The sequence below is a fragment of the Hyaena hyaena genome, unplaced genomic scaffold (assembly GCF_003009895.1).
Source record: "Hyaena hyaena isolate Hyena2069 unplaced genomic scaffold, ASM300989v1 scaffold_98, whole genome shotgun sequence".
Classification (NCBI taxonomy): Eukaryota; Metazoa; Chordata; class Mammalia; order Carnivora; family Hyaenidae; genus Hyaena; species Hyaena hyaena.
In genome coordinates this window covers 917,038-940,772 of record NW_024080730.1, presented here as the reverse complement: position 1 = coordinate 940,772, position 23,735 = coordinate 917,038, and the positions used below count along the sequence as shown (strand labels likewise).

Below are 23,735 nucleotides of genomic sequence, written 5' to 3'. Positions count from 1 at the left end.
AGTCATGGAAAACCTGGAGAAGTTTTTGTCGAGCAGTAGCCCGCTCACTTGACTCCCCCCTTCCCCAGAACTCCCCCCTCTTTTTTGAGGGTATAATTTACATGTAGTAAATGTACAGAACTTAGACGTCCAGCTTGAGAGATGTCACAGCCTACCTTCCCAGCAACCGCCCTCGGATATAGAATGTTTTTTTTAAACGTTTATTTATTTCTGAGAGAGGGAAAGACAGACAGACAGAGTGTGAGTGGGGGAGAGGCAGAAAGGGAGGGAGACACAGAATCTGAAGGGGGCTCCAGGCTCAGAGCTGTCGGCTTAGAGCCTGACATGGAGCTCGAATTCACAAACCTCAAGATCATGACCTGAGCTGGTGTCAGACACTTCACTGACTGAGCCACCACCCAGGCGCCCTGGATATAGAATGTTTCCAACATACCGGAAGCTTCTCCCACCTGCCCAGAGGCAAATAAATGCCTTCAGATTTCTATCCCCCTAGATTTGGGATTTTTGTTTTGTTTTGTTCTAGGACACCACGTTTTTGACATCAATTCGTACTCTATGGTTTCCGGCTTCTATTACCTGACATAAATGTTTTTGAAATTCATCCATGTGGTAACTCGCTCATTATTATTTCTCAGCAGGATTTCATCGCGTAGATAGACCACAATTTGTCTATCCATCCTCTTGTTGATTAGCATTTCTGTAGTTTTCAGTTTCGGCCTCCTATAAATTAAGATCCACAAAAATATTTGAAGAAGGGAGGAAGATGGAAAAGGAAAGAGGGGAATAGATTATAACCTATTGAAAAAAACAGGAACCCATAAGGCTATACTGATATATATTAATACATTGGAAGTTTGATGAGAAATAGGATCTTTGCATCCCCTTAAAGTACCTCTTCACAGAATACTTACTTAGTTCAAAGGGAAAACAAGTGACTCTCTCGGGGAGAAGCTTGACAGCTATCCCTTAATCAGGTGACCCAAGTGAACATCATCAGTTACGGGGCGAATGGAAGCCCGCCACCACCTGATAGGACCGGATGAAAACACAGCCTCGCCCCTACATCATTCCTGGCTAGGATGCCTGACCTTAATCAAATCATGAGGAACCATCTGAAAGACCTAAACTGAAGGATAAGCTACAAAATAACTGGTCCGTAGCCTCCAGGAGTGCCAAAGGCATGCAAGTTAAAGAAAGAAGTGTGGAATGTTCCAGAAGGAAGTTGGAGAGACTTGACAACCAAGGGAACTCAGATTCTGGATGAGTTCCCTTGCTATAAAAGACAATATTATTGTCACTGGGAAGATTTGAATGTGAGCTGAAGATTGAATGGAAGCAACCTATCGATGTAGCTTCTTTTTTTTTTTTTAATAAAACTTGGTTCTTTTTTATTTATTTATTTTTATTATTATTATTTTTAATGTTTTTATTTATTTGTGTGTGAGAGAGAGAGAGAGAGCATGAGCAGGGCAGGGTCAGAGAGAGACGGAGACAGAATCCGAAGCAGACTCCAGGCTCTGAGCTAGCTGTCAGCACAGTGCCCGATGTGGGGCTCAAACCCACGAACCGTGAGATCGTGACCTGAGCCGAATCGGACACTTAACCGACTGAGCCACCCAGGAGCCCCAACTTGTTTCTTTTTAAAAATGTTTTTATTTATTTTTGAGAGAGAGAGAGAGAGACAGAACCTGAGTGGGAGAGGGGCAGAGAGAAGGAGACACAGCATCTGAAGCAGCTCCAGGCTCTGAGCTGTCAGCACAGAGCCCGACACGCGGCTCGAACCCACAGACTGTGAGATCATGACCTGAGCTGAAGTCAGACACTTAACTGACTGAGCCACTCAGGTGCCCCTCAATGTAGCTTCCTGACCTTGATCACCGTGGTCTGGTTTCGTAGGAGGACATCTCAATTTGGAAGGAAATACACCCTAATGTGCTCTGAAGGCGTGGAGCCTCCAGATAGCAACATAATAGCCAGTTCAGGAAAAATAAAGTTTTTGTTGTTATCCTCTGAAACTTCCTATAAATTTGAAATTATTAAAAACATAATAACGTTAAGGGGCGCCTGGGTGGCTCAGTCAGTTAAGCGACCGACCTCGGCTCAGGTCATGATCTTATGGTTTGTGGGTTTGAGCCCCGTGTCGGGCTCTGTGCTGACAGCTCAGAGCCTGGAGCTGCTTCAGATTCTGTGTCTCCCTCTCTCTCTGACCCTCCCCCGCTCATACTCTGTCCCTCTCTCTCAAAAATAAATAAAAACCTAAAAAAAAATTAAAAAAAATAATAAGGTTAAGCTTTGCCTGCCCTTGAGGAAACCAGTTTCTCAGTGGCCATTGCTCCTTTCTATTTTCTTCTAAGTGCGTGTGAGGACAGAGGTCGCCACGGATGATCTTCTTTTCATTGGAGGTGGGGACCTGAAGGAGCACCATCCCTCAGGGGCACAAGCCTGAACCTGGGGCCTGTCTAAGTGCCCCAGGTGGACATGAATCCTAAGACGCCCCTGAACTTGAAAGGCAGGGAAGGGGCTGTGAGCTTTGCGGACATGGTGGTGGAGAAGCCTCCTCGGCTGAACAAGCCTGAGACGTCAGGGCTGGGAGAGGGGGTAGAGAACCACTTGCACCTCCTTTAATCCAGTAGCACTTCTGGAAGGTTAGCATCATCCTTCATGTGCTGAGACTTTCACATCAGCTCCCCAGGCACTGCTCTGGATGCTGGAGATGCCACAGTGAACAAGGCAGACCAAGGCCTTGGAGCCGATAGCCTGGAAGAGAGAACGGCCAGTAGATGCATGAAGAAGTGAAATACACAGGATGCTAGACACTGAAACGTGCTAAGAAGAGAAAACCACAAAGCCTAAAGGAGAATGAAGGCCAGGTACTGGACTTGAGCAATGGGAAGACTATCTCAGAGGTGCAGGTGTGCCCATGCGTGCCTGCAGGCCTGTGTGTGTGTGTGTGTGTGTTCAATTTCAGCCAAGCTATACGTGAAATGCCTGTTAAACACCTAATTGGTGAAGTTCAGAGGCGGGGCCAGGCCAGAGAGCAGAACTTGGGTGTGAAGTTCATAGACGATTTTAAAGATACGAGTGAGATCTGGGCAGACCAAGGACCGGCACGTTTCACAGGCAAAGAGATGGTGTGTAGACAGACCGCATTGTTTGCCCCAAATCGCACGGCTGGTAAGTTTAGAGCTGTGATTCAAACCCAGGTCAGACTGGTGCCGCCGTAAGTCTTGCTGCTGTTGACTGCGTGGCTGTGGGCAGGTCACCTGGTCTTTCAGAGGCTCCGTTTCCTCATCTGGCAAAGGAGAGGTGAGCAGTGTGGGGCAGGTGGAACGCAGGGACGGTGCAGGGGCCTAGTGGTGCCCAGACAGCCGGCCGGGGACCCAGCAGCCGTCCAGAGGGGCACCGGCCTGGCCCTGGGATATGCCCCCTGTCCACCTCCTGCTAGTCTTGGACACCTGCTCTCATCAGAAAAGCCCGGTCTTCGGGGGCTGGTGACACTCACGTGCAGTGTCCAAAAGTCAACACATCAACGTACAAAAAGCCACTGCCACCCAGCCTGGAATTCTGGGGTCAGCATGACCCGGAGGCCCTCCCTGCGGGCACAAGGCTCCACCAAGCAGATCCCCGCCAGCCAGTCGCTGGGGGAACCCGGCCTTTGAAGGGGGGAATTGGAGAGTGCTGTAGGGTGTGGTGGCACCAGGCGGAGTCCCTGGCGTGCCCTGGGGCCCTGCTGGGAGGACTGGACCAGGCTCTGTGGGCCTCGGCCAGTGCCCCGGCAAGGGTGCCGCTCCCGGGTCAGCTCGGGGCCGGGCTGGCACTCCCGGAGCTTCCGGGGCTGGCCGGGCCCCTTCCGCCAACTCAGTCTTTCTTTAGAGTTGTTAATATCTTTCCATCTGTCCAGGCCTGGTGGGGGCCCCCACTGCCTCTGTGGCTTAGCACCTTCCACTTTGGGGCATCCAGAAGCTTCACAGTGTAAATGCCAGTGGCTCCTATCACATGGGGGCTGGGCAGGTGCCTGGCCACACGACTTCCTGTCTCCCATCCACCCTCCCCTGCCAGCTGGCAGCAGGAGGCCTCCAGCTGGCCACGCTCACTGCAGGGAAGTCACATTTCCAGTCTCCCCCAGGAGGACCGCTCCGGGCTGTGCCCTCTGCCCAGCTTAGCCCTGGCCTCCCTTTATTGAGGTCCTGAGCCCCAACTAAGCTGTGCCAAGAACTCTGGCCCACCCCGAGCCTCTTGGCTAAGGCTGGAAGAGCAGCCAGCAATGCAGAGGGGATGGAGGGACGGACAGATTCAGAACCAGGGAGGCTAAGAGGACGTGGTGCTTGGGTCCACACATCTGTCCCTGCGCCCCTCCCCCCCGGGCTGTGAGCCCGGCCTGCTCCCTTGCAAGTCACTGCCCAGAACACTTGGCCTGGCCCTGGGCCATGAAGAAATGTGGGTGCCAGTGCCTTGGGAGTCTGGGGGCTTTGTAGGGATAGGGGTTTGAGTAGCAGCCCCGGGGGTCTGTGTCGGGGTGAACTCCAGAAGGCTTGGCGCGGGGAGGACACTTCTGCTCAGGGCTGTGAAGGGCTGCTTGGGCATGGCTGGACCTGGGACCTGGGCACCAAGACCCACTGGCTTAGGGTGGCCCACGCCTCCTGGGGGTATCTGACGGGGGAGGGGTGGCAAAGGCAATCTCTGGGTTTCTGGGATGTAATTTGAGTATTTGGAGGCAAGCGCTATGAACATCTTGGAAAGAAAGTTTAATGACGAATCAGAAACTAACAAAACCTGGGGCACCAGGGTGGCTCTGTCGGATAAGCGGCTGACTTCGATCGCGGTCTCACGGCTTGTGGGTTCGGGCCCAGCATCAGGCTCTGTGCTGACAGCTCAGAGCCTGGAGCCTGCTTCGGATTCTGTGTCTCCCCTTCTCCTTGACCCTCCCCTGCTCATGTTCTGTTTCTCTCTTAAATAAACATTTAAAAAAGTAAAAAAAAAAAGAAAAAAGAAAAAGAAAAGAAACTAACAAAACCAGTCTTCATTTGTTAGCTGTGTCTGCAAAGGGGAACATGGCAAGGTGAATTCTGACCCAGGAGGAGCCAGGCTCTGCGCCTGGCTCTGCTTTCCTAGAGGGGTGGTGAGACCGCTCGCTCTCCCCCTCCCAAGCCCAGTTGGCCTCCGGAGGGGGAAGTGGGGCAGGAAGGTGCTGGCAGTGGGAGGAGCTTTGGTTTTGAAGATCCAGACCCGCCTCTGCCTGTTACGCGCAGGCTCTTGGAAAATCACTGTGCCTCAGTTTCCCGTCTGTGGAAGGACTAATCGGCGTCCCGTCTACTACTCAAGGTCAAGGAGGGAAAGTGAGGGAAGCACCTGTGTCGGTGTTAGTTGGCCCACAGCCCTTGTGGCCATCCACGGGACCATCTTTTATGGTGTGCCCATTCTGTGCCAGGCTCTGGGGATCCCGGGGAAACCGGGGCAGACATGGGGCTCCTTCTGGGGTCCATCTACCCACCTGCCCTGCCAGCAGGACGCCAGAGCCTCTTCCCCCTTCTCCCCTCCGCACCAAGCCCTTGGCCTTGTTGGCCCCCTTTTCCCAACACACTCCCAGCCTCCCGTGGGGTGTCCGCTGCCCGGGGGCCTCCTTCAGGCGCCACCCCCGAGCACTGGCCCCTCTGCGACAACTGGCCTTCCTGAGGTCCAGTTGTCACCACCGTGCTGGACGAAGGGGTCTGGCTCAAGCCCTGACTAGCTGTCTTGGGGGTCGCCTCCCGGCTCTGTGCCTTAGTTTCCACACGTGTAAGCGAGAACCACCCCAGCCCCACCGCCCGGGCTGGTGGAGAGTTAACGCGCCAGGGCAGCGGAGAGCGGAGCCCGCGGCGCGGTAGAGGCGGAATACAGGTTACTCGCAGGATCGCAGTCTTGCAGCCACTAGTACCGGACTGCAGGACCCGAGGGGCGGGGCGGGCCCGGAGGGGACCAGCATCGCGCACCTGCCGGAGGTCCTGGGGGCGGGGGCTCGGGGCGGGGGGACTGCAGCTCCGGCAGGGGGAGAAGCGGAAGTAGCCCGGCTTCCCGGCGGGCCCGGCAGGCACACAGTAGGGCCGGCTGACGCCGGGAAGCCCGGGGCCTGGTGAGGGCACGCTCCCTCCCCCACTACGCGTCGGAATGCTCCGGCTGCCCACACGGTCATTAAGGGTGTATCCGCTTCCAGCGACACCCACTCCCACAACAAAGAGGCTCGCCTTCCGTGGGGCCACCGGCACACCGGTGGGCGAGGGGCCGCCCCCCGGCGCGGCCCCCGGCCCAGGCTCGCGAGCTTCTCCCCGGCGGGTGCGGCGGCGCGGAGGGGCCGCACGGGGGAACAGGCGCACAGGCCTCGCCGGGAGCCGGCGAACGAGCAACGCCGACTGGAGCCGAGGTGGCGCCCGAGGGGCGCGCGGCGACGCCGCCTCCAGCCGCGATTTAAAGGGCAACGAGGGGCGGAGGGATCCCTGCCGACCCTCAGCGCGGATCCCTCCGCCGCGAGCGAAGCGAGGCGACGACTCAGCTCGTCTCCCTCAAAATTCGCTTTTTGTCCCTCCGCCGCCGCGAGCACCCAGCAAGGAACTCGTTTCCTGGCCGTGTTTCTCCGCCTCTCGCCCCCCCCGCCCGCGAGTCCCGTAAAAGCAACAGAGGCGGCAGGGGTGGCGCGAGCCGAGTGGTGTCCCTCCGCCCGGCCGAGGGCACTCTTTTTCGTGTCCTTCCACCGTTCCCGGGCGGCGTCCGGACGGCTCACCGGGGGCGGCGACGCGTCTGCGGCGCGGGAGGCGAGGCTCCGGGGCTATGAGGTGAAGGCACCCAGACACCGGCGGCGGCGCGCGCGGCGCCAGGACCCGGGACGCGGACCCCCGGCGGAGGCGGCCTCTGGGACGCCGCGGGCGCGCGAGAGGCGAGGTGAGGCCGGGCGCGGGGACGCGGGGGCGCGGCGCGGTGGGGGCGGGGGGCTCCGGCCGCGGCTGGGACTTATTTCCCCTCAGCGGATGGAGCGGGCGGTGCTGCGGCGACAGGCGCCGCCATCTTGGATTTTACTCTCCATTTTTCTCGGGAATTATTTTTTGGTGATTAATTTTCTGGGGGGCCGGGGAAGTGCCGCCCGGCAGCGCGGACCCCCCCCCCCAGCGCGGCGGCCGGGCCGCGGAGCCGCGACGCGTCCCGAGGAGGAGCGGGCAGCGCCCGGCGGTGAGCGGGGGGGGCTGGCGCGGCGCGGGCGTGCGGGGGCGCCGGGAGGCGGCGGCGGCGGCGGGCTAGGGGCGGGCCGGGCGGGGGCGCCGGGCCGGGTGGGGGCCGGGGGCCGGGGCGCCGGGGGCGGCGGCCGGGGGAGGGGCGCGGCGGCGGCAGCGGCGGCGGCGGGCCGGCCGGCGGCGGCAGCGGCGGCGGCGGCGGGCGGGGGCGCGGGCCCTGCAGTGGGCGCCGCCGCCGGAAGGGAGCGGTAGCGGCCGCCGGGCAGCGCGGGGCCGGGCAGCGCCGGGGCGGCCCGCGGCCGCACGAGGGGAGCAGCCCCGCCGCTCGCGATTGGGGGACTCTGTTTTCCCTCTTCTCCAATGGGCAGCCGCGATCGGGCTCGCCCAATCTGCTACCTCTGCCGCGCTCCACTTCGGGTTGTTTTTGTTTGGGCTCGAGCCTCGTTTCAGGGCTCCTCCGGGGCGCGTCCCCCACCCCTCCCCGTCCCTCCGCTGACAGCGGCGCCGGCCTCGGCCCCCCTCGGGCCGCGGCCGTCGTCGCAGAGTGTCGGTTGTCGTCCTGCAAGCCCACAGGTGATGGGTATCGGCGTCGCTCCCACCTGTGAGGGGCGGGGGGGGGGCGTGATTTCAAGGTGACAGCGGGACCCCGCTTGCGCGCGTGGTGTGGGAGCACGTTGGAGCCGGGCAGGTGTGCTCGCCGCCTCTTTCTGCCTCCGGGCTCCCTTGACCCCGTTCTGGAGCCGCCCTTCCGATCCGTCGGGTGGGTTCCTGGGGCTTGCTGAGGAGGTGGCCGTGTGTTCTTTGAAGGTGGTTTTGAGGAACCCGCCGGGAGAGCTGGAGTCCCGCGGGGCGGTCTCGGGCAGAGTCGTGGCAGAGGAGTCGCTGGTCGTGGTGGGTCGGGGCGCTTCGTCAGGGCGCTTCGGGACTTGAGCTGCTCGCGGCGGCCGAGAGTCCGGCGAACGCGGGCGTCCGGGTCCCGAGACGCCGCGCAGGGCCGTCAGTGGAAGACACTTTACCTTCAGTCTTGGCTGTCGGGGACACGCCTGTAACTTTTGAAGATGGCTAGTAAAAGCCCAGGTATTTGGAGAAGGGCAGAGCAGGGGAACGTTTTTGCCTGAAATCACTGCCGGCAACTTGCACACGTTGAAAAAGTACCCAAAGAGTTACTTGCTGTAGGTACGAGCTTATTTTGTAGCCGGACGTTTAGCAGCTTGAAACCCAGGTGTGTCCCGGTCGCCGTCGGGACTCCGCGTATCCCGGGAGTAAAGTCCACAAACGCTTAATCCCAGGCCGCCGGGGAGCTCGGCCCGTTTCCCGCTCTCAGTCTCTAAACCTTCTACCTTCTACGCCCCCCTCCCAGGCTCTAGCGCCCGGAGCTTCCCGTGCCCGGCCGCTTTTGGTGACCTCTTCCCCGGCCTTCCTAGCCGCCCCCCCCCCCCCCCCCGGCGTTCAGAAAGGCCCGGCGACCGGTTCCCTGCGGGCGGGCCCTTGCCTGCAGTGCCGGGACTGCCCCTCCCGAGGCCGCACACTTCCTCCGGCCGCTCTGAGCAGTTGTTACTTGGTATTCGTTTTGGTTATCTGCCCGTCCCTTCGGCTTTCTTGTGAACTTGTTGGGTTATCATTTATTTCCTCAGCCTGGGGTAGGTGCGGCGTAAGTGCTTAGTAGGCATTTGATGAACGTGAATCTCCAAGTTCGTGAGCTTAGTAGCTTGTATTTAGTTTTCGAAAGATGTCCATTTTAATGTTATTTGAAAACGTTTGCTTGAAAACAAAGCAACTTAGTTTGGGCGTGAAAGGGATATTATGGATACTTAGGCTTCAAGAGGAGATGAGGGGAGGACCCAGTCCTGTACCCGTGAACTCTGAAACCAGATGCTTTCAAGAGTCATTCCAGGTTCTCTCTTGCCCGTACGTTCACCTGTCTTCCCAGACACATTGAACTGCTTTCTGTATTTGAACCAGATATCAGTGGGTGTCTTGGGGGGGAGTGGAGGAAGGTTGGGGGGTGTCCTGGGGGCAAGTGGAGGAGGGTTGAGAGGTGTCCTGGGGGCGAGTGGAGGAGGGTTGAGAGGTGTCCTGGGGGCGAGTGGAGGAGGGTTGGGGGGTAGAGCAGAGCATCATGTGAAAGAGGTGGTCGCAGGTTGGTCGTGTGTCCGAGCAGAGTGTTTTGTGGGTATGGGCCGCTGTGTGTCACTTCCCCTGGGTCCTATAAACCTGGGCTTCAATCTGATTTTTCTCCACGGAGCATGTGAGGATGCGGCCTGGTTGTGCCGCAGAGACCTGTGTTGTGTGCGAACGGCTCCCTGTCCACACGGGACCGTCCTTCCCATGGCTTCTGAGAACAAATGCTGTCAGATGAGCCATGTGGGCTACCTGCTTTCATATTGTTGCCACCGTACATGAGCTTTATTTTCTCTGCACTCACCGAAATCCTTCTCCATGGAGCCAAAGTTACAGGGCTGCGTTATATGTTAGCCTTAGGACACTGTCATTTTTGAGTTTTCTACGCAGGGGACCGAGTGTCTTTGCTCCCCTGTGACACGTTGTGTCTGTAGACAAGTTGAGTAAACAGGGAGAGAGCCTGGGCTAGTTTTATCTCAGGTACAACTAGATGCAGTAAAAAGCTGTTTTCTATTTGGGTGTAACTTAATTTTTCAGTCTGAGTTTTAGTTTTTATTTTGGGGGAAAAACTTATTTTACTGACATGTCTTGGTGTAGGAAGTGGTTTTAATTGTTGTAAGAAGCACAAACCCAAATTATTACAAGACAAAATTAAAACGAGCTAATGCACTTTAAATTGCAATCATTAGGGTGTTCTAAGCATTAGAACAGTGATTTGAAAAGTGATTTCTTGGGTAGACTGCCAACTTTGAACTCATAAAACAGCTTTATATTTGGAGCTCTTAAGTTTGAAATGTGAGTTAAGCCTTGAAGTTTTAATGGCTGAGTTCCATTGAATGAGCTGTACAAGGACGGGGTCCTAGCAAACAGTAAGGAGTGAGTACCCTAGGGCTTTGTCCAGATGATTTAAAAAAATTTTTTTTAATTTAAGTAGGGGCGCCTGGATGGGTGAGTCGGTTAAGCATCCGTCTTAGGCTCAGGTCATGATCTCATGGTTCCTGAGTTCGAGCCCCGCGTCGGGTTCTATGCCGACAACTCAGAGCTCGGAGCTGCTTCAGATTCTGTGTCTCCCTCTCTCTCTCCTCCCCTCCCCCATTTGTACTCTTTCTCAAAAATGAGTAAAACATAACAAAAATTTTTAAAAAGACATTTAAATTTTTTTATTTAAAAATTTTATTGTTTTATTTTTTTTTCTGAGAGAGAGAGACAGCATGCACAGTGGAGGGTCAGAGAGAGAGGGAGATGCAGAATCTGAAACAGGCTCCAGGCCCTGAGCTGTCAGCACAGAGCCCGACGTGGGGCTTAAACCCACGAACCGCAAGATCATGACCTGAGCCGAAGTCAGACGCTTAACCGACTGAGCTACCCAGGCACCCCTAAATTTATTTAAGTGATCTATACACCCAATGTGGGACTCAAACTCATGGCCCCTAGATCAAGAGTTGGAAGCTCTACTGACTGAGCCAATTAGATGCCCCTGTCTAAAGGATTTAAAGGGTTTTTTTTTTTTAATGTTTTATCTATTTTTGAGAGAGAAAGAGAGTGGTGGAGGAAGCAGAGAGAGAGGGAGACCCAGAATCTGAAGTAGGCTCCAGGTTCTGAGCTAGTAGCACAGAGCCTGACATGGGGCTTGAACCCATGAACGAGTGAGATCATGACCCAAACCGAAGTAGGATGCTTAACCAAGTGAGCCACCCAGGCACCCTTGGATTTTGTTTAAATGTGTATTTATTTCCAGAGTGAGTGGGTGTGCAGGTGTGTGAGAATGGGGGAGGGGCAGAGCAAGAGGAAGAGAGAATTCCAAGCAGGCTCCACACTGTCAGTGAAGAGCCTGACACAGGGCCTGATCCCACGAACCATGAGATCACTACCTGAGCCAAAATCAAGAGCTGGACATTTAACCCATTGAGCCACCCAGGCTCCCCTAAAGGATTTTTAATGAGGGAAAGTTTAACACCTTTCTTTTAAAACCTTCCTACCAACTCTCCATCATCCCCGCCTCTCACTGCAAATTCTACAAATCTGTTTGTACTTTAGTTATTACTGTAGTCCTTTTTCTTCCCCCTAATTTGGTGTTTTCTAGAATATAGAAGTCTTGGCTGAGAGGAAAGGTCATTCCTGACCAATATCTACCCCTGTATTTATTAATGTGATGTGAGTTCATCTTTTCCTAGTTAAATGAAAGAAAGCTCTTGTCACTTAACATTTCGATCAAAGGACATATTCCCAGATTTGAATAACATATATTTTCATTTAACTGCATTATAGGATTTTAGTAAAACCTTGGATTGCAAGTAACTTGTTCTGCAAGTGTTCTGCAAGACAAGCAAACATTTCTAATAAATTTTAACTTGATAAACGAGCAGTGTCTTGTAATATGAGTAGTACGTGATGCCAAATGTCACATGATCACAACTGAGCCAGTGGTTCTTGAAATTCCCTCTGATATACAAGTGCTCTGGATTACAAGTATGTGTCCTGAATGAATTAGGCTCGCAAACCAAGGTTTTACTGTATTTTTAATTTTTTAATTTTTTTTTTTTTTTTTTTTTTTTTTGAGGAGAGAGCATGTGCAGGGAAGGGGCAGAGAGGGAGACACAGAATTCGAACCAGGCTTCAGGCTCTGAGCTGTTAGCACAGAGCCCGAAGAGGGGCTCGAACTCATGAACTGCAGGATCATGCTGAGCCGAAGTTGGTTGCTTAACCAACTGATCCACCCAGGCACCCTTGTATTTTAATTTGTTAAAAGTGTATTTTGAGAGAGAGTGCATGTGCATACACTAGCGGGGGAGGGGCAGAGAGAGAGAGAGAGGGACACTGAGAATCCCAAGCAGGGTCTGTGCTGTCAGCACAGAGCCCAATGGAGGCTTGAACTCACAAACTGTGAGATCATGACATGAGCCAAAACCAAGAGTCAGACATTTAACAGACTGGGCCACTGAGCCAGGTGTCCTGATTTTTACTGTTTTAAAGGAATGCCGTGGAGAGAATCCATCCGTACAGAAAAGACTCATAACAAGGTGAGTTATGTAATTATGTAAAGCCACGTTAATGTCAAACGTTAGCTTAACACAACAACTTTTTTTTCTGACGCCTGTATTGCTTGGAGGTAGTAAGTTACAGTGGATGTGTTATTTTTATTATAGTGAGTGATTTGCATTCTAAAACATTACCACGAGACGAGGAAAAAAGTCACTGCTCTCCAGTCATTGATGGTTTAAATTGTTTTGCTTCACGGTTTTGTGTCCATCATGTTAAAGGGTTCCTAGAACCAGTTTGGTCACTTACTGCCTCTGGCTCCCGCCTGTGCCAGCCTTATTTGGGGCTCTCGGACGTGTGTGAGAGACAAACTCAGACGCTACACAGCCTTCTGGGGTTGTACGCAATTACGACTCTGTTAGTATAGTTCTGAAGCTGGAGGAGGGACCGCGGGGTCAGGACCAGTGCCTGGGCTCCAGTCTGCTCCATCAGTGTAAGACGTTGCACCTCAGCTTTTTCAGCTGAACTTTAATCTCGAGATCACTTACAATTCTAAATTATATTTTATCTTTTACATTTAATTGCTAGCCTATTGTCTTGCTTCTAAGAGCTATTTTAATATTTTGACCTCTCTCGGGCACCTCGGTGGCTCAGTTGGTTGAGTGTCCGACTCTTGATCTCAGCCTAGGTCTTGATCTCAGGGTCGTGAGTTCAAGCCATGCATTGGGGTCCGTGCTGGGCATGAAACCTACTTTAAAAAAATTTATTTTGGTATCTCTCTAATTGGTTTCTCTGTATATGCTATATAGTTTTTCATGTTTTTTTTGGAAATGTTACTGAATTGATCTGTAGCTTACAATCAGTTGGGTTTAGAATTGGGAGACTAGAGTATATCCGTGGCCCCCCAAAAGGTAAATAGACGTAGGGGAGCCTTCCCTGGTGATGAGCCTCTTTATTTGTGGGTGTTGCACGTGGCTCGAGTATTGGAGTAACCCCCAGACTTCGATTCAAACACTAGGGTTTTAGACCCAGCCTTACCACTGAATAGCGGTTTGGCTTTAGGAAAACAACTCTGTTTCTGACCTGCCACCTCATTTGTAGCGTTAATGCCCGTCTCACCTACCGCATAGGATTGCCACACAGGTGACCCTGTCAGGTGTTAGGGTGAAACAAACATCTGTGTTTTAAACTTGAGCATCTTTATCAGAACTCCTGCCCTGCAGGTCGCTGATGGCACCGGGATTGCCTCGCAGGCAGAAGGCCCCTTCAGGGAAGGGCCATCCTGCTTTCCACTCCGCACCATCTGCCCTGTTCTTCAAATACTCAGTTTCACGGGCTTCCCTTTGGACTCGCGTGGTCTCCGCTGTTAGCTGTGCCCCGTCTTCCCGAAGGCTGAAGCTCGCACGCGCCCTCTAGCGTTCCGTGGCCACAGGCAGCCCTCCAGCACCGCGAACAGTGCCCCGCGGCTCCCAGTAGGTTCTTGATAGATGGTGGCGGCTGAGTCTGCGGAGTGATTCACTTGCTCGGTCTGATTTGTAGAACAGGGTGGCAGTAGCTCATACAGGGTCATGATCTCTGAGGAGTGTTTGCATTTTCAAGGAAATGCTTACGATATTGTGTGATGTGGAAGGATATGTGTTTTTAGCAAGAAAACCAACCTACTCTTAGGAAGATGGAGTTCTGCCCACTGAGGAGTAAAGGGGGGCCTGATCCTCCAGCCGCTGAACCAGTGGAGTCTGGGGCTAGAGAGGCCCTGCGGAGAGCTCTCTGCCCTTCAAAAGAGAAACAAAAACAGAGCTTACTCAGGGTCTAAAAGGTTTCAGACAAAGCCAGTTGCCTCAGAAAATATTTGGTGGATGTAAATGTAAATAGGTACCAGGAGTGTTTTTGACCCCCCTCCCCCCCAAAAAAAGAGGGGTGATTTTTTTCTATTTTTGTGCTTTTTATTTTCTCTGGTCATCCAGTGTAAAGTCTGTTCCCGCATTATTCTCTCTCCTGACACCCTCTTTGTTCCCTTTAAAGCTCTTACCACAGTTTGTAATTCCGTGCTTCCTGGGCTCTCTTCCCACACTGCCCTCTGAGCTCCGTGAACTTAGGAGCCGCACCTCTTTGGTTCTGGGGTCTTACTCTTCAGATACGGGCAGAGTGTGTTTTAAGATATTGCCTGCGTCAGGATTGTACCGCTTCCTTCACGGTGTCAAGAGCGTACAGGCTCGTAACCCAGCCTTGGCTTAACTTGTTTCGGATTCTCTAAGGCCCGCTCTCGTTTGTAAAATGGGATGACAGCGGGGGTGTTGTGTATGTTATTGTGCACGTTTAATACTCTTACTGTACGTAAAGTGCGCATTGGAGAGTGTGATGTTTTTATTGAGCATTAAACACGTGGAGCGCGTGTCATGTGGTAAAGTGCCGCGGGGCGCCAGTGACGTGGTGCGTGTGCTCCAGCGCGGTGCCCGGGTGCCGGTGAGTGCAGTCTTGTGAAAGTGGTGCCCGGGAGATGGGCTCAGAGGGGTCTCTGTCGTGGCCGGGACTGCCGGGCCACCCCCACTGCGTTCTGTTCCGCGCTCGGGTCTTGAGCAGATGTTTATGTAGCTCCGTGTTGGACCCCGAGCCAGGCACCTAACAGCACGTCTCCCCAGACCGAGTGGGCGCCGCTCACCCATGGCGTTGCTTCGCTCTTCCCTCTTCCTTTCCTTCCATGTAACTGCCCATCATAAAGCTCGGGACATGTTTTTCTTTGGTTCACGTATTGGTAGCATATTATCTTGTCAGGAGTGAATCGCTTTGGGCAGGGCAGTTCTCTCCCTCAGCCTGTTTCTTTTAGTCGAAGACCGAAAGCTCTGAAGTTCTGTGATTCTTTGAATTGAGAGAATGCTGAAATGCTTGGGAACCGGTAAGGTCCTTCTGTGACTGTTACTCTCTTCCCATCCCCCACTTTTCTCCTCAGTTCTCATGTCTGTGACCGCTTCGCCTGGGCTGTGACCCCTTCTCAATGGGAACTTTCTCATCTTTCTTGCAAACCTGTTCCTTCTTTAGTCCCTGACTCAGCTAGCGGCAGCCCTGCAGTCTCCCCAGCTCGAGACTTCTGACCTGGCTCCGCGTCCCTTCCGGGTCTCCCCGCCTGTGCCTGATCTGTTACCAAATCTTGCCAACCTTCCATTGCAAACACCAGAGCCTTATCTTCCTCGGTCTACCCACTGCTACTGTTGCATTTAATTTTCTCTCTGCCTCCAGTCACCTGCGCTTCTACCACTGGGATACTTGATGGAGTACAATTGATCAAATTCTGCAACCTTTCCTCTGTATGACCTCCCCCCCGAAAAAGTTTGTACTTCACAGGATGTGAGAATTAAATGGTAATAAGCGGAGGAAGTGTTATTTATTGATTTAAGAGTGGAGTTACTGTGGGGCACCTGGCTGGCTGAGTTGGAGGAGCATGTGACTTTCATCTCGGCGTTGTGAGTTCAAGCCCCGCATTGGAGCAGAGATTACTTAAAAATAAAATCTTTAAAAAAAAAAAAAAAGCGGAGTTACAGTGGGGAAAAGACGTCTCACCAGAAACATAACAAGCGGGATTCCACTGTAACAAAATCTGCAGTCCCTCTGGATGCTGATGTGTGAGGTGTAGTTGCTATGATTTTTAATTATACATTGTTGCCAGAGTCACATTCCTTCTCATTAGGAGCAGTAACCAGCTCTGCAGCATAAATGAGCACCCTGGGCCTTTTTTATTCTCTTGAAAATTTGTATTCTTTTTTAACAGATATGGTGATATGATTTTTTTCTTGAGTCATAACTCTCTAGGATAAAGGATGGAGGGGAAATTTCTGCTTGTTATTTATTTATTTATTTAGTTAGTTAGTTAGTTAGTTAAGAGAGAGAAACCCAAGCGGGCCCTGTGCTGTTAGCACAGAGCCCAGGGCAGGGCTCAAATTCACAAACCATGAGATCATGACCTGAGCCAAAACCAAGAGTCCGACGCATAACCGACTCAGCCACCCAGGCGCCCCCTTCCCTTGATCGTTGTAAGTTTTGTGAACAGTGCATTTTTGCATTTGTTACCTGAAAAGGGGGGACAGTTGGGGGTCTTTATTTTTATTAGCAATTTCTGCTTGTTTAATCCTTGTGCCAAACCATGGAGGTATTTTCGTTGTACTCACGAGGCATTTGTGAGGTTGGATGACATGTCCATGGCCGTACCACCAGGGAGTCATGAATGGGGCCGGAGTGGAACTGTGTGCATCGACCCCGTCTAGAGCCACATCCTGACTCTCTGTGCTCTGCCTCCTGCAGAGTCTGCCCCTTGCAGACTTAGTCTTGGCCTTTAAGACCTGGCCCAAGAGTCATCTTCTGGAAGTTTTTCCTCCCCCTTGTCTTTGCCCTATGAGAATGGATTGTTCTTTGTTCTACTTACCTGGTCGCTTCTGAGGAATTGTTGGCTGTACTTACAGACTTTTGACACTAGGTGGCATCTGTTTATAGAAAAGTCAAATGCTGTTTGGGGCTCCGGGAAGAGTAACAAAGGAAGCAACCTTGATTTTATTTACAGGTCCTACCAGGGATGCAGGTGGATCAGACGTGGAGAGATGGGGAAGCAGGTGGTTTTGTTTTGTTTTTGTGGAATTTCTCCCAACAACTGCATCAGCTAAAACCTTTACTTTGGAAATACCTGCCGAGACCATTGGAGACACGAATCCTTTGTTGTGATACCTATTGGATGTGGCTAAATAAGGGCCTGTGAATCCATGTGTTTTGTACTGAAGCCATTAGAGAGGGTGGATTATGTGTCCGGTAGCAGATCAGGGGCCCACACGCAGGCTTCAGTGCTGTGCTGTCTGCTCCTGGACTTGCCGGTAGTGCGTGTCGTGCAATTGTTGACGTTCTGCTACATGAAAAATCTCATCTGTGAGTTTTGATTTTCGTTCTTATTGTAAAATGTGTATGTACGTATAAAAAAAAATGTTCGTTCGTAACACTTCTCCGGAAGGTCTTGATTATCTGGGGCTAAAGCACAGTGCATCAGCAAAATGTGTGAGATACTAGCTTTATCTCCGAAATCTGTATCTCTCTCTTTCTGTCGCCATGATTTATAACTGCAGTTGAAGGGGAAGAATAATTGTTTTTAAGAATATATTTAAAACAACTTTTTAAAGGTGTTTATAAGTTTTTCCTGTGATACATTGCAATTTTATATGATTTGGGGATCTGGTTACTGTGAAGCATTTTTACTTCGGTTTACCTTTGTCACGGTCTCTATATTAGTTTCTTGTGGCTGCTGTCACAAATTACCATAAGGTTGGTGGCTTAAGACAGCAGAAATGTATTCTCAGCTGGGGAGAAGTTTGCCAGCTGGTTCACAAGGCCAAAATCAAGGTGTGGGAGGGCTCCCCCTGGAGGCTGTAGGAGAGAAGTCTATCCCTCGCCTCCGCCCCCTCGTACATCCTTGCCTCTCCTCTTGGGCGCGTGGTGTCACATCTCCCTCCGCTGCTCCCTTGTAAGGTCGCTTGTGATAGCGTTTAGAGCCACTCAGATAACCTGTTTCATCTCAGAACCCATAACTTGACTTCTCTGCAAAGACCCCTTTCCTTATAAACTGACATTCACAGGCTCCAGATTAGGCCCTGATACCTCTGGGCACCGTTTTCCAGCCCTACTATAGTCTCCTTGTAGCACTCAGCACAGCTGGTCAGCATGAGTCCTAATCCCGTCTCTGGCCTCAGTTTTTCCTACAAGGGGGTGGATGGAGCATTAGGAGGCATTGTGGGAAATTGCTCCCAGACAGGTGCCATCTCTTCTCAGAAGGGGCTTCACCACCTGAGGCTGCCTGAGGACACTGTTAAGTTGTGGCTGGAGCAAAATTCTTGATAGGTTTGACCCTACAAAAGCTGGAAAAAGAGCAGAAATGATATGTAGTCGTGTAACTTCCCAAATGACACTTCTTTCTGACAGTATTTCTTAGGGCAAGTTGTAAGCTTACAGGTCTGATCATAAATTCATGATAGTTTTCTAACAAATTGCAAGTGAGTAACTGTCTTGTCAAAGTGTATTACAGTCTTATTGCATTGCAATATGGGGTGTTGTTGATCACGTGCTTCTGAGAGCTTTACGGGGGCTTCTTTTTTTTTTTTTTAAATTTTTTTTTTTTAATGTTTTATTTATTTCTAGGAGAGAGAGAGAGACAGCGTGAGCAGGGGAGGGTCAGAGAGAGAGGGAGTCACAGACTGAAACAGGCTCCAGGCTCCGAGCTGGCAGTCAGCACAGGGCCCGACGCGGGGCTCGAACCCACGAACCGCGAGATCATGACCTAAGCGAAAGTCGGACGCTTAACCGACTAAGCCACCCAGGCGGGGGGCTTCTTCTTTTGGCCTGATAGTATAAATTATTATTTTAGAATTCCGTAGAACTTTGGATATGTATTGATTATAGATGGATTTGGCATAATTTGATAAAGACTGATTTGCAATTCCTTGATATATTATTGTATATTGAATCTAAAGTTCCTTTTGTAAGTTTAGATTCGGAAGAGAGCACTAATCACCCATTGGGCCTATACGTAGCAGTTAGGTTTGAGCCTGGAAAGGGAGATGTGATATGAACGGACCTGTGGTTTGTCGGGCCTTGTGCTAGGTCCCAGCGATCGCAGCGTGCCCCTCAGCCTGCGTGCAGTGGGGAAGCCAAGTGTTGTCAAGTAATGACACAAAGAAGTGAGGACAGTTGTGACAGGCACCATGGAAGAGAAACCTTCGAACAGGGCAGCCCGTGGGCTCAGGGACTGGGAGTTGGGGGGACCGCTGGGCAGCGTGACAGCATCCCAGGCACAGAGGCTGCGTACACGCCTGGCACACTAGCGGGATGAGACCCGGGCCGGGCTGGGCCTGCGGGTTTAGCTGGAGCGAGGGGACAGAGGGGCAGGGCCTTCTGGGACCAGCAAGGTGAGTTGTGTTACTGGTAGTTCTTAACAATTTCCAAGTGTTATTTTTGTTTCCGCCATTGCACGGAGGCCCCAGAAGGGAAACTGGATTTATGCTTCACTGGTGGGACCTCGTTGGCACCTACCCCAGCCTGCGAAGTCCCTCCTGGCCCAGTGAGGGCGCTTTTGTTCTTTACTGGGAGGGCAGGTGTTTTGTGTTCTCTCTGGACAGTGCTTTCTTTCATTTTTATGCTTTTTATTTGTGTTTGTCTTCCTTGTGCTTATTTTAACAATAAAATTCCAGGAAGTCTGGGACTGTGGCCCTTGAATGTCACAGAGTCCCTAAGCAAAGGCGTCAGAAACTTGTGGAAGTATTCAGTGACATGTTAGACTTCCCTCATGTTTGAATTGCTGTATTTAAGGTTTTAGAAATTGGCTTTAACAACGTGTATAAAAATGATGCAGAAGGATTTTTGTGATGTCGGTCTTATTTTCCTTTTAACATCTCTTGTGTTCAAATTTTTGTTATAAAAGTAATACATGCTCATTTTAAAAGGCTGTACCTTGTGAAAAATAATCGTGAAACAAAAAAATTGCTTGTGATCTCATTCTCCAGAGATAATTCTCTTAACTATTTGGTGTTTTGAATTGTTTTGTTACTGTATTGTAGCTGAATCACTTGAAAGTTGTTTGCTCTGTTCTTAGTAAAGTTTTCGAAAAGTCCTCGGCAGGCTTTTTTTTTTTTTTTTTAAACCTGCTTTTTAAAACTATTTGTAGGGGCACTTGAGTGGCTCAGTGATTAAGCATCAGACTTTTGATTTCATCTCAGGTCGTGATCTCACGGTCATGGGATTGAGCCCCACATCAGGCTCCACACTGAACACGGAGCCTGCTTAAGATTAAGATTCTCTCTCCCTCTCTCTCTGCCCCTCTCCCCTGCTAGCACTCTCTCTCTCTCTTTTTCAGAATAAATAATAAACACTAAAAATGTGTGCTACCTTTTCAACCACATGGGACTTGTTTCTTTGCCGTAGGATAATTTCTCTAAGATAAGCTATCTGAGACCAGTTCAACATGTAATCTGGCTAGAGAATGCTTTTTCTTTTTTTTTTTTTTTTTAAGGTTTATTTATTTTGAGAGAGAGAGAGGGAGGGAGACTGCATGAGTGGGGAGGGGCAGAGAGAAAGGAAGAGAAAGGATCCCAAGCAAGCCCCATGCTGCCAGCACAGAGCTCAACTTGGGGACTGATCTCACAAACTGAGATCACCACCTGAGCCGAAATCAAGAGTTGGATGCTCGCCTGACTGTGCCACCCAGGCTCACCTGCTTAGAAAATTCTTGAGAGTGTCATAGGAATTATATTGAAAATTCTTGATTATTCAAAATCATTGTTTTCATTTTTCTGACACAGTTTTTAAAATTCTCGTTTGTGTTTAAGACATTCAAGAAGAAACGTCCAAAACCTTAAAGTAGGAAAGGATTGGAACCAGAGTTTTCAAATTGGGCCTGAGCACCTGAGTCAGGAGTCCCCGAACAGTTTATAGCCCATGTGTCTGTACAGGGACAGTGTAGAAAGACAGGACACTGACGTTTGTTGATGCTCCGTTACTGCTGCGAGCATTGCAGGCCCTTGATGGGAACCAAGCGCATTGTCTGTGAAACGGCTTTGCTTTCCTTTGAAAACTTTTCAAGTATTGGGGGGATTTTTTGTGTAATTTTTTTTCCAATTATAAATAGACTTACTGTAAACGTTTGGAGGGTGAATTTTAGGTTGGGAATGCTGTGGGTGATTTGGAATGGGGGGGTGTGCCTCTTAGTGGTGTTATAAAAAGTTTCCTCTTTTTTAATAAACATCTTTTTAAATTCTTCTTTATGTTTATTTATTTATTTTTGAGAGAGAAACAGTGTGAGTGGAGGCGAGGGAGTGAAGCAGAGAGAGGGGATCCCAAGCAGACTCTGCGCCATCAGCACAGAGCCCAGTGGGAGGCTCCAACTCAAGAAACTGAAATCATGACCTGAGCCAAAACCAAGAGTTGGACACTTCACCAACTGAGCCACCCAGGCGCTGTAAACATTTTTTATTTTTAACCTCTACACGCCTCGAACCACGACCCTGAGATCGAGTTGGTACTCCACCAACTGAGGCAGCCAGGCGCCCCTAAAAAGTTTCTCTTTAAACACAACTGTAAATCTTTAAATATCGTCCTCTTTAAGTGCAGCTCTTTTTTTTAAACTTTTTTATTATTAACATTTTTTATTTTTGAGAGAGACAGAGCACGAGTGGGGGAGGGGCAGAGAGAGACAGAGGCAGAATCCGAAGCAGGCTCCAGGCTGTGAGCTGTCGGGCTTGGGCAGGGCTCGAGCTCATGAACCGCGAGATCATGACCTGAGCCAAAGTCAGACTCTTAACTGACTGAGCCCCTAGGCACCCGCCCACCCTTGTTTTCACTTCGTGGTTGGTAGTAGAATCTGAAGTAGGTGCTTCCTTCCCCTCCTGTTGACTTCAGAGTGGATGACCCTCTCGGGACGGGAACTGGCTGTCCCCGAGTGCTGTCTCAACTGTGTTTCAGTGGAGGCTGCTTGCACTGTTCTTGTGAGCACCCGTAAAAGTAGAGGGCACAGGGCCCCCCGCGGCACCCTCAGGACCACCACCCGTTACGATCAGGTGCTCTTCATTACTCCTGCAGAGAATGAGTCTGGTTGTTTAAAAACTTGTTGAAGAAAGAGCCCTTCTATACCCTGAAGGCTTGCTGAGCTCAGACCAACCTTCCCCCCGTCTCCCTCCCCTGAGTTGAGTTTCTGTGTGTTCTTTCGGTTGTGTGCAGCTTTCTCTCATTTGAAACAAACGGCATAGGACTTAGGACTCTTTCTCTTCATTGTTCCCTGTGTTCCCCTCTGCCGTCTAACCCTCTCCCCTCGAGCCCCTGTTTGAAGACCTCAGTCCTTTCTCAGATCACCGGCGGCCCATCCTGTCCTGAGTTTTGATGCCTAAGAGAGCTTTGCCTTGTGAGCCACTCCCGCCCTTCCTGAAGCGCCGGCCCCTGTTTGCGCTTGCTTCTCCCCCTCACTAGCTGCTCCTCTCAGCCTCTGCTGCTGGTTCCCAGTCCGCGGGCTGCTCCCTCTGTCCGGAGACTTCTTTCGCCTGCACTCACCCCCTGGGCGATTGCGTCTCATCCGTTAGTGCGCTGGCCGGTCTGCACCTGTACTCCGGGCCCCGGGCCCCAGCGGCCCATCTGGCCTCTCTGCTTGGTCTCTCCTGGGCATCTCAAACGTGACCGAAACCCAGCGTCTGCACCCCCACCCCCGCCAGAGCCCGGGCTGCCTCTAGGCTTCGCCGCCTCCCCAAGCTCTGCGCCTCCATTGGGAGGCCTGTCAGTCCTCTTTCCCACAGTCTGCTCGCAGAGCCTGTCTGCGAACCTTCAGGAAGGATCCGCAGCCTGGTATCTTCTTCCCATCTGCGCTGCCCGAGGCCACTGGTACATTGCAGTAGCCTCTTAACTGGTGCCTTCTCGCAGTGGCTTCGTTAGATCTGCTTTCGCAAGCGTCTGTTTGTGAGCTTCCCTCCACATAGCAAGCGGCCCGCGCGGGCCTTTACAGTCGTGACGTAGGCCCGTCAGTCCTGCGTTCCGCGTCCCTGCGAGTCCACACCCAGGTCCCAGCAGCAGCTTTGACACCCCTCATTACTTGTTCTAGCACCCCTTCTGCTCTCCCTCCCGCCGCTTCCCTGCTCACCCCACCGGGCCTCTGCACACCCACTGCTTCTGTCCCTCGGCGGGTGCTTGCCCTCTGCCTAGTGCACTGTCCCCTCTGCGGCCTCCCCTTTCCCCTCCCACCCCTGCGTCACCTGAAACACCCCTTGTCACTTAGAAACCGCTTTATTTTCTCCAAGGTGCTGGCATTTCATTGCCAATTTGTCATTTCCTAGTGACTTTTTCATTAGAATATAAGCACAAGTAAGGGCAGACACCTGCTTTTGTTCTTTGCTCTATCCTCCGGGCCTGGAACTGGAGTAGAATAGATGTCTAATCATTTTCCTGATAGTTTTACACACTTGACCCTTGAACCCCCGTGCAGTCAAAATTCCACGTACAACTTTTGACTACCCGAAACCTTAGCTACTCACAAGTCCACTGTTGACAGGAAACCATATCTCCGAAATAAGTGGTTAACACAAGTTTTGTATATTACATGTATGATACACTGTATTCTACAGGAAAGCTCCAGAAATCCTAAGAAAGAGGAGACACACACAGTGCTGGACTACGTTTATCGGAGAAAGTGGGCATAGAAGTGGACCCATGTTGTTCAGGGTCGGCTGTGCTTGGGAATCGGAACAGAGCAAGATTTGTCATCGTTACTCCATTTAAGGAGTGACCACTACTCTTTGAAATTTTTTTTCTGCCAATTTTGGGATACATTTCAGGTAATTTTCACTTCTGAATATAGTGGCCGGTTAGTTCAGACAGTGCCAACCAAGCCAAGTCCATGGTGGCATCTGTATGTAAGCCAGCTGTGTCCCAGGCCAG

The 23,735-nt window shown here is 51.5% G+C and overlaps 1 protein-coding gene across 8 annotated transcripts in view; it reads left to right on the top strand.

Annotated features, from left to right (window-relative positions):
* Positions 1-6,543: 6,543 nt before the first annotated feature.
* Positions 6,544-23,735, top strand: part of KMT5B (lysine methyltransferase 5B) — a 54,407-nt gene continuing 37,215 nt past the window's right edge. Inside the window, exons 1-2 of one of the 8 annotated variants that reach the window (XM_039235482.1) lie at positions 7,023-7,197; positions 23,423-23,632. The gene's annotated coding sequence lies outside the window, so the exon portion shown is untranslated. Of the gene's footprint in view, positions 6,913-7,022; positions 7,198-21,248; positions 21,277-21,604; positions 23,633-23,735 lie in introns of those variants that run through there. The other 7 variants (XM_039235481.1, XM_039235485.1, XM_039235483.1 and 4 more) reach the window with 7 other exon arrangements.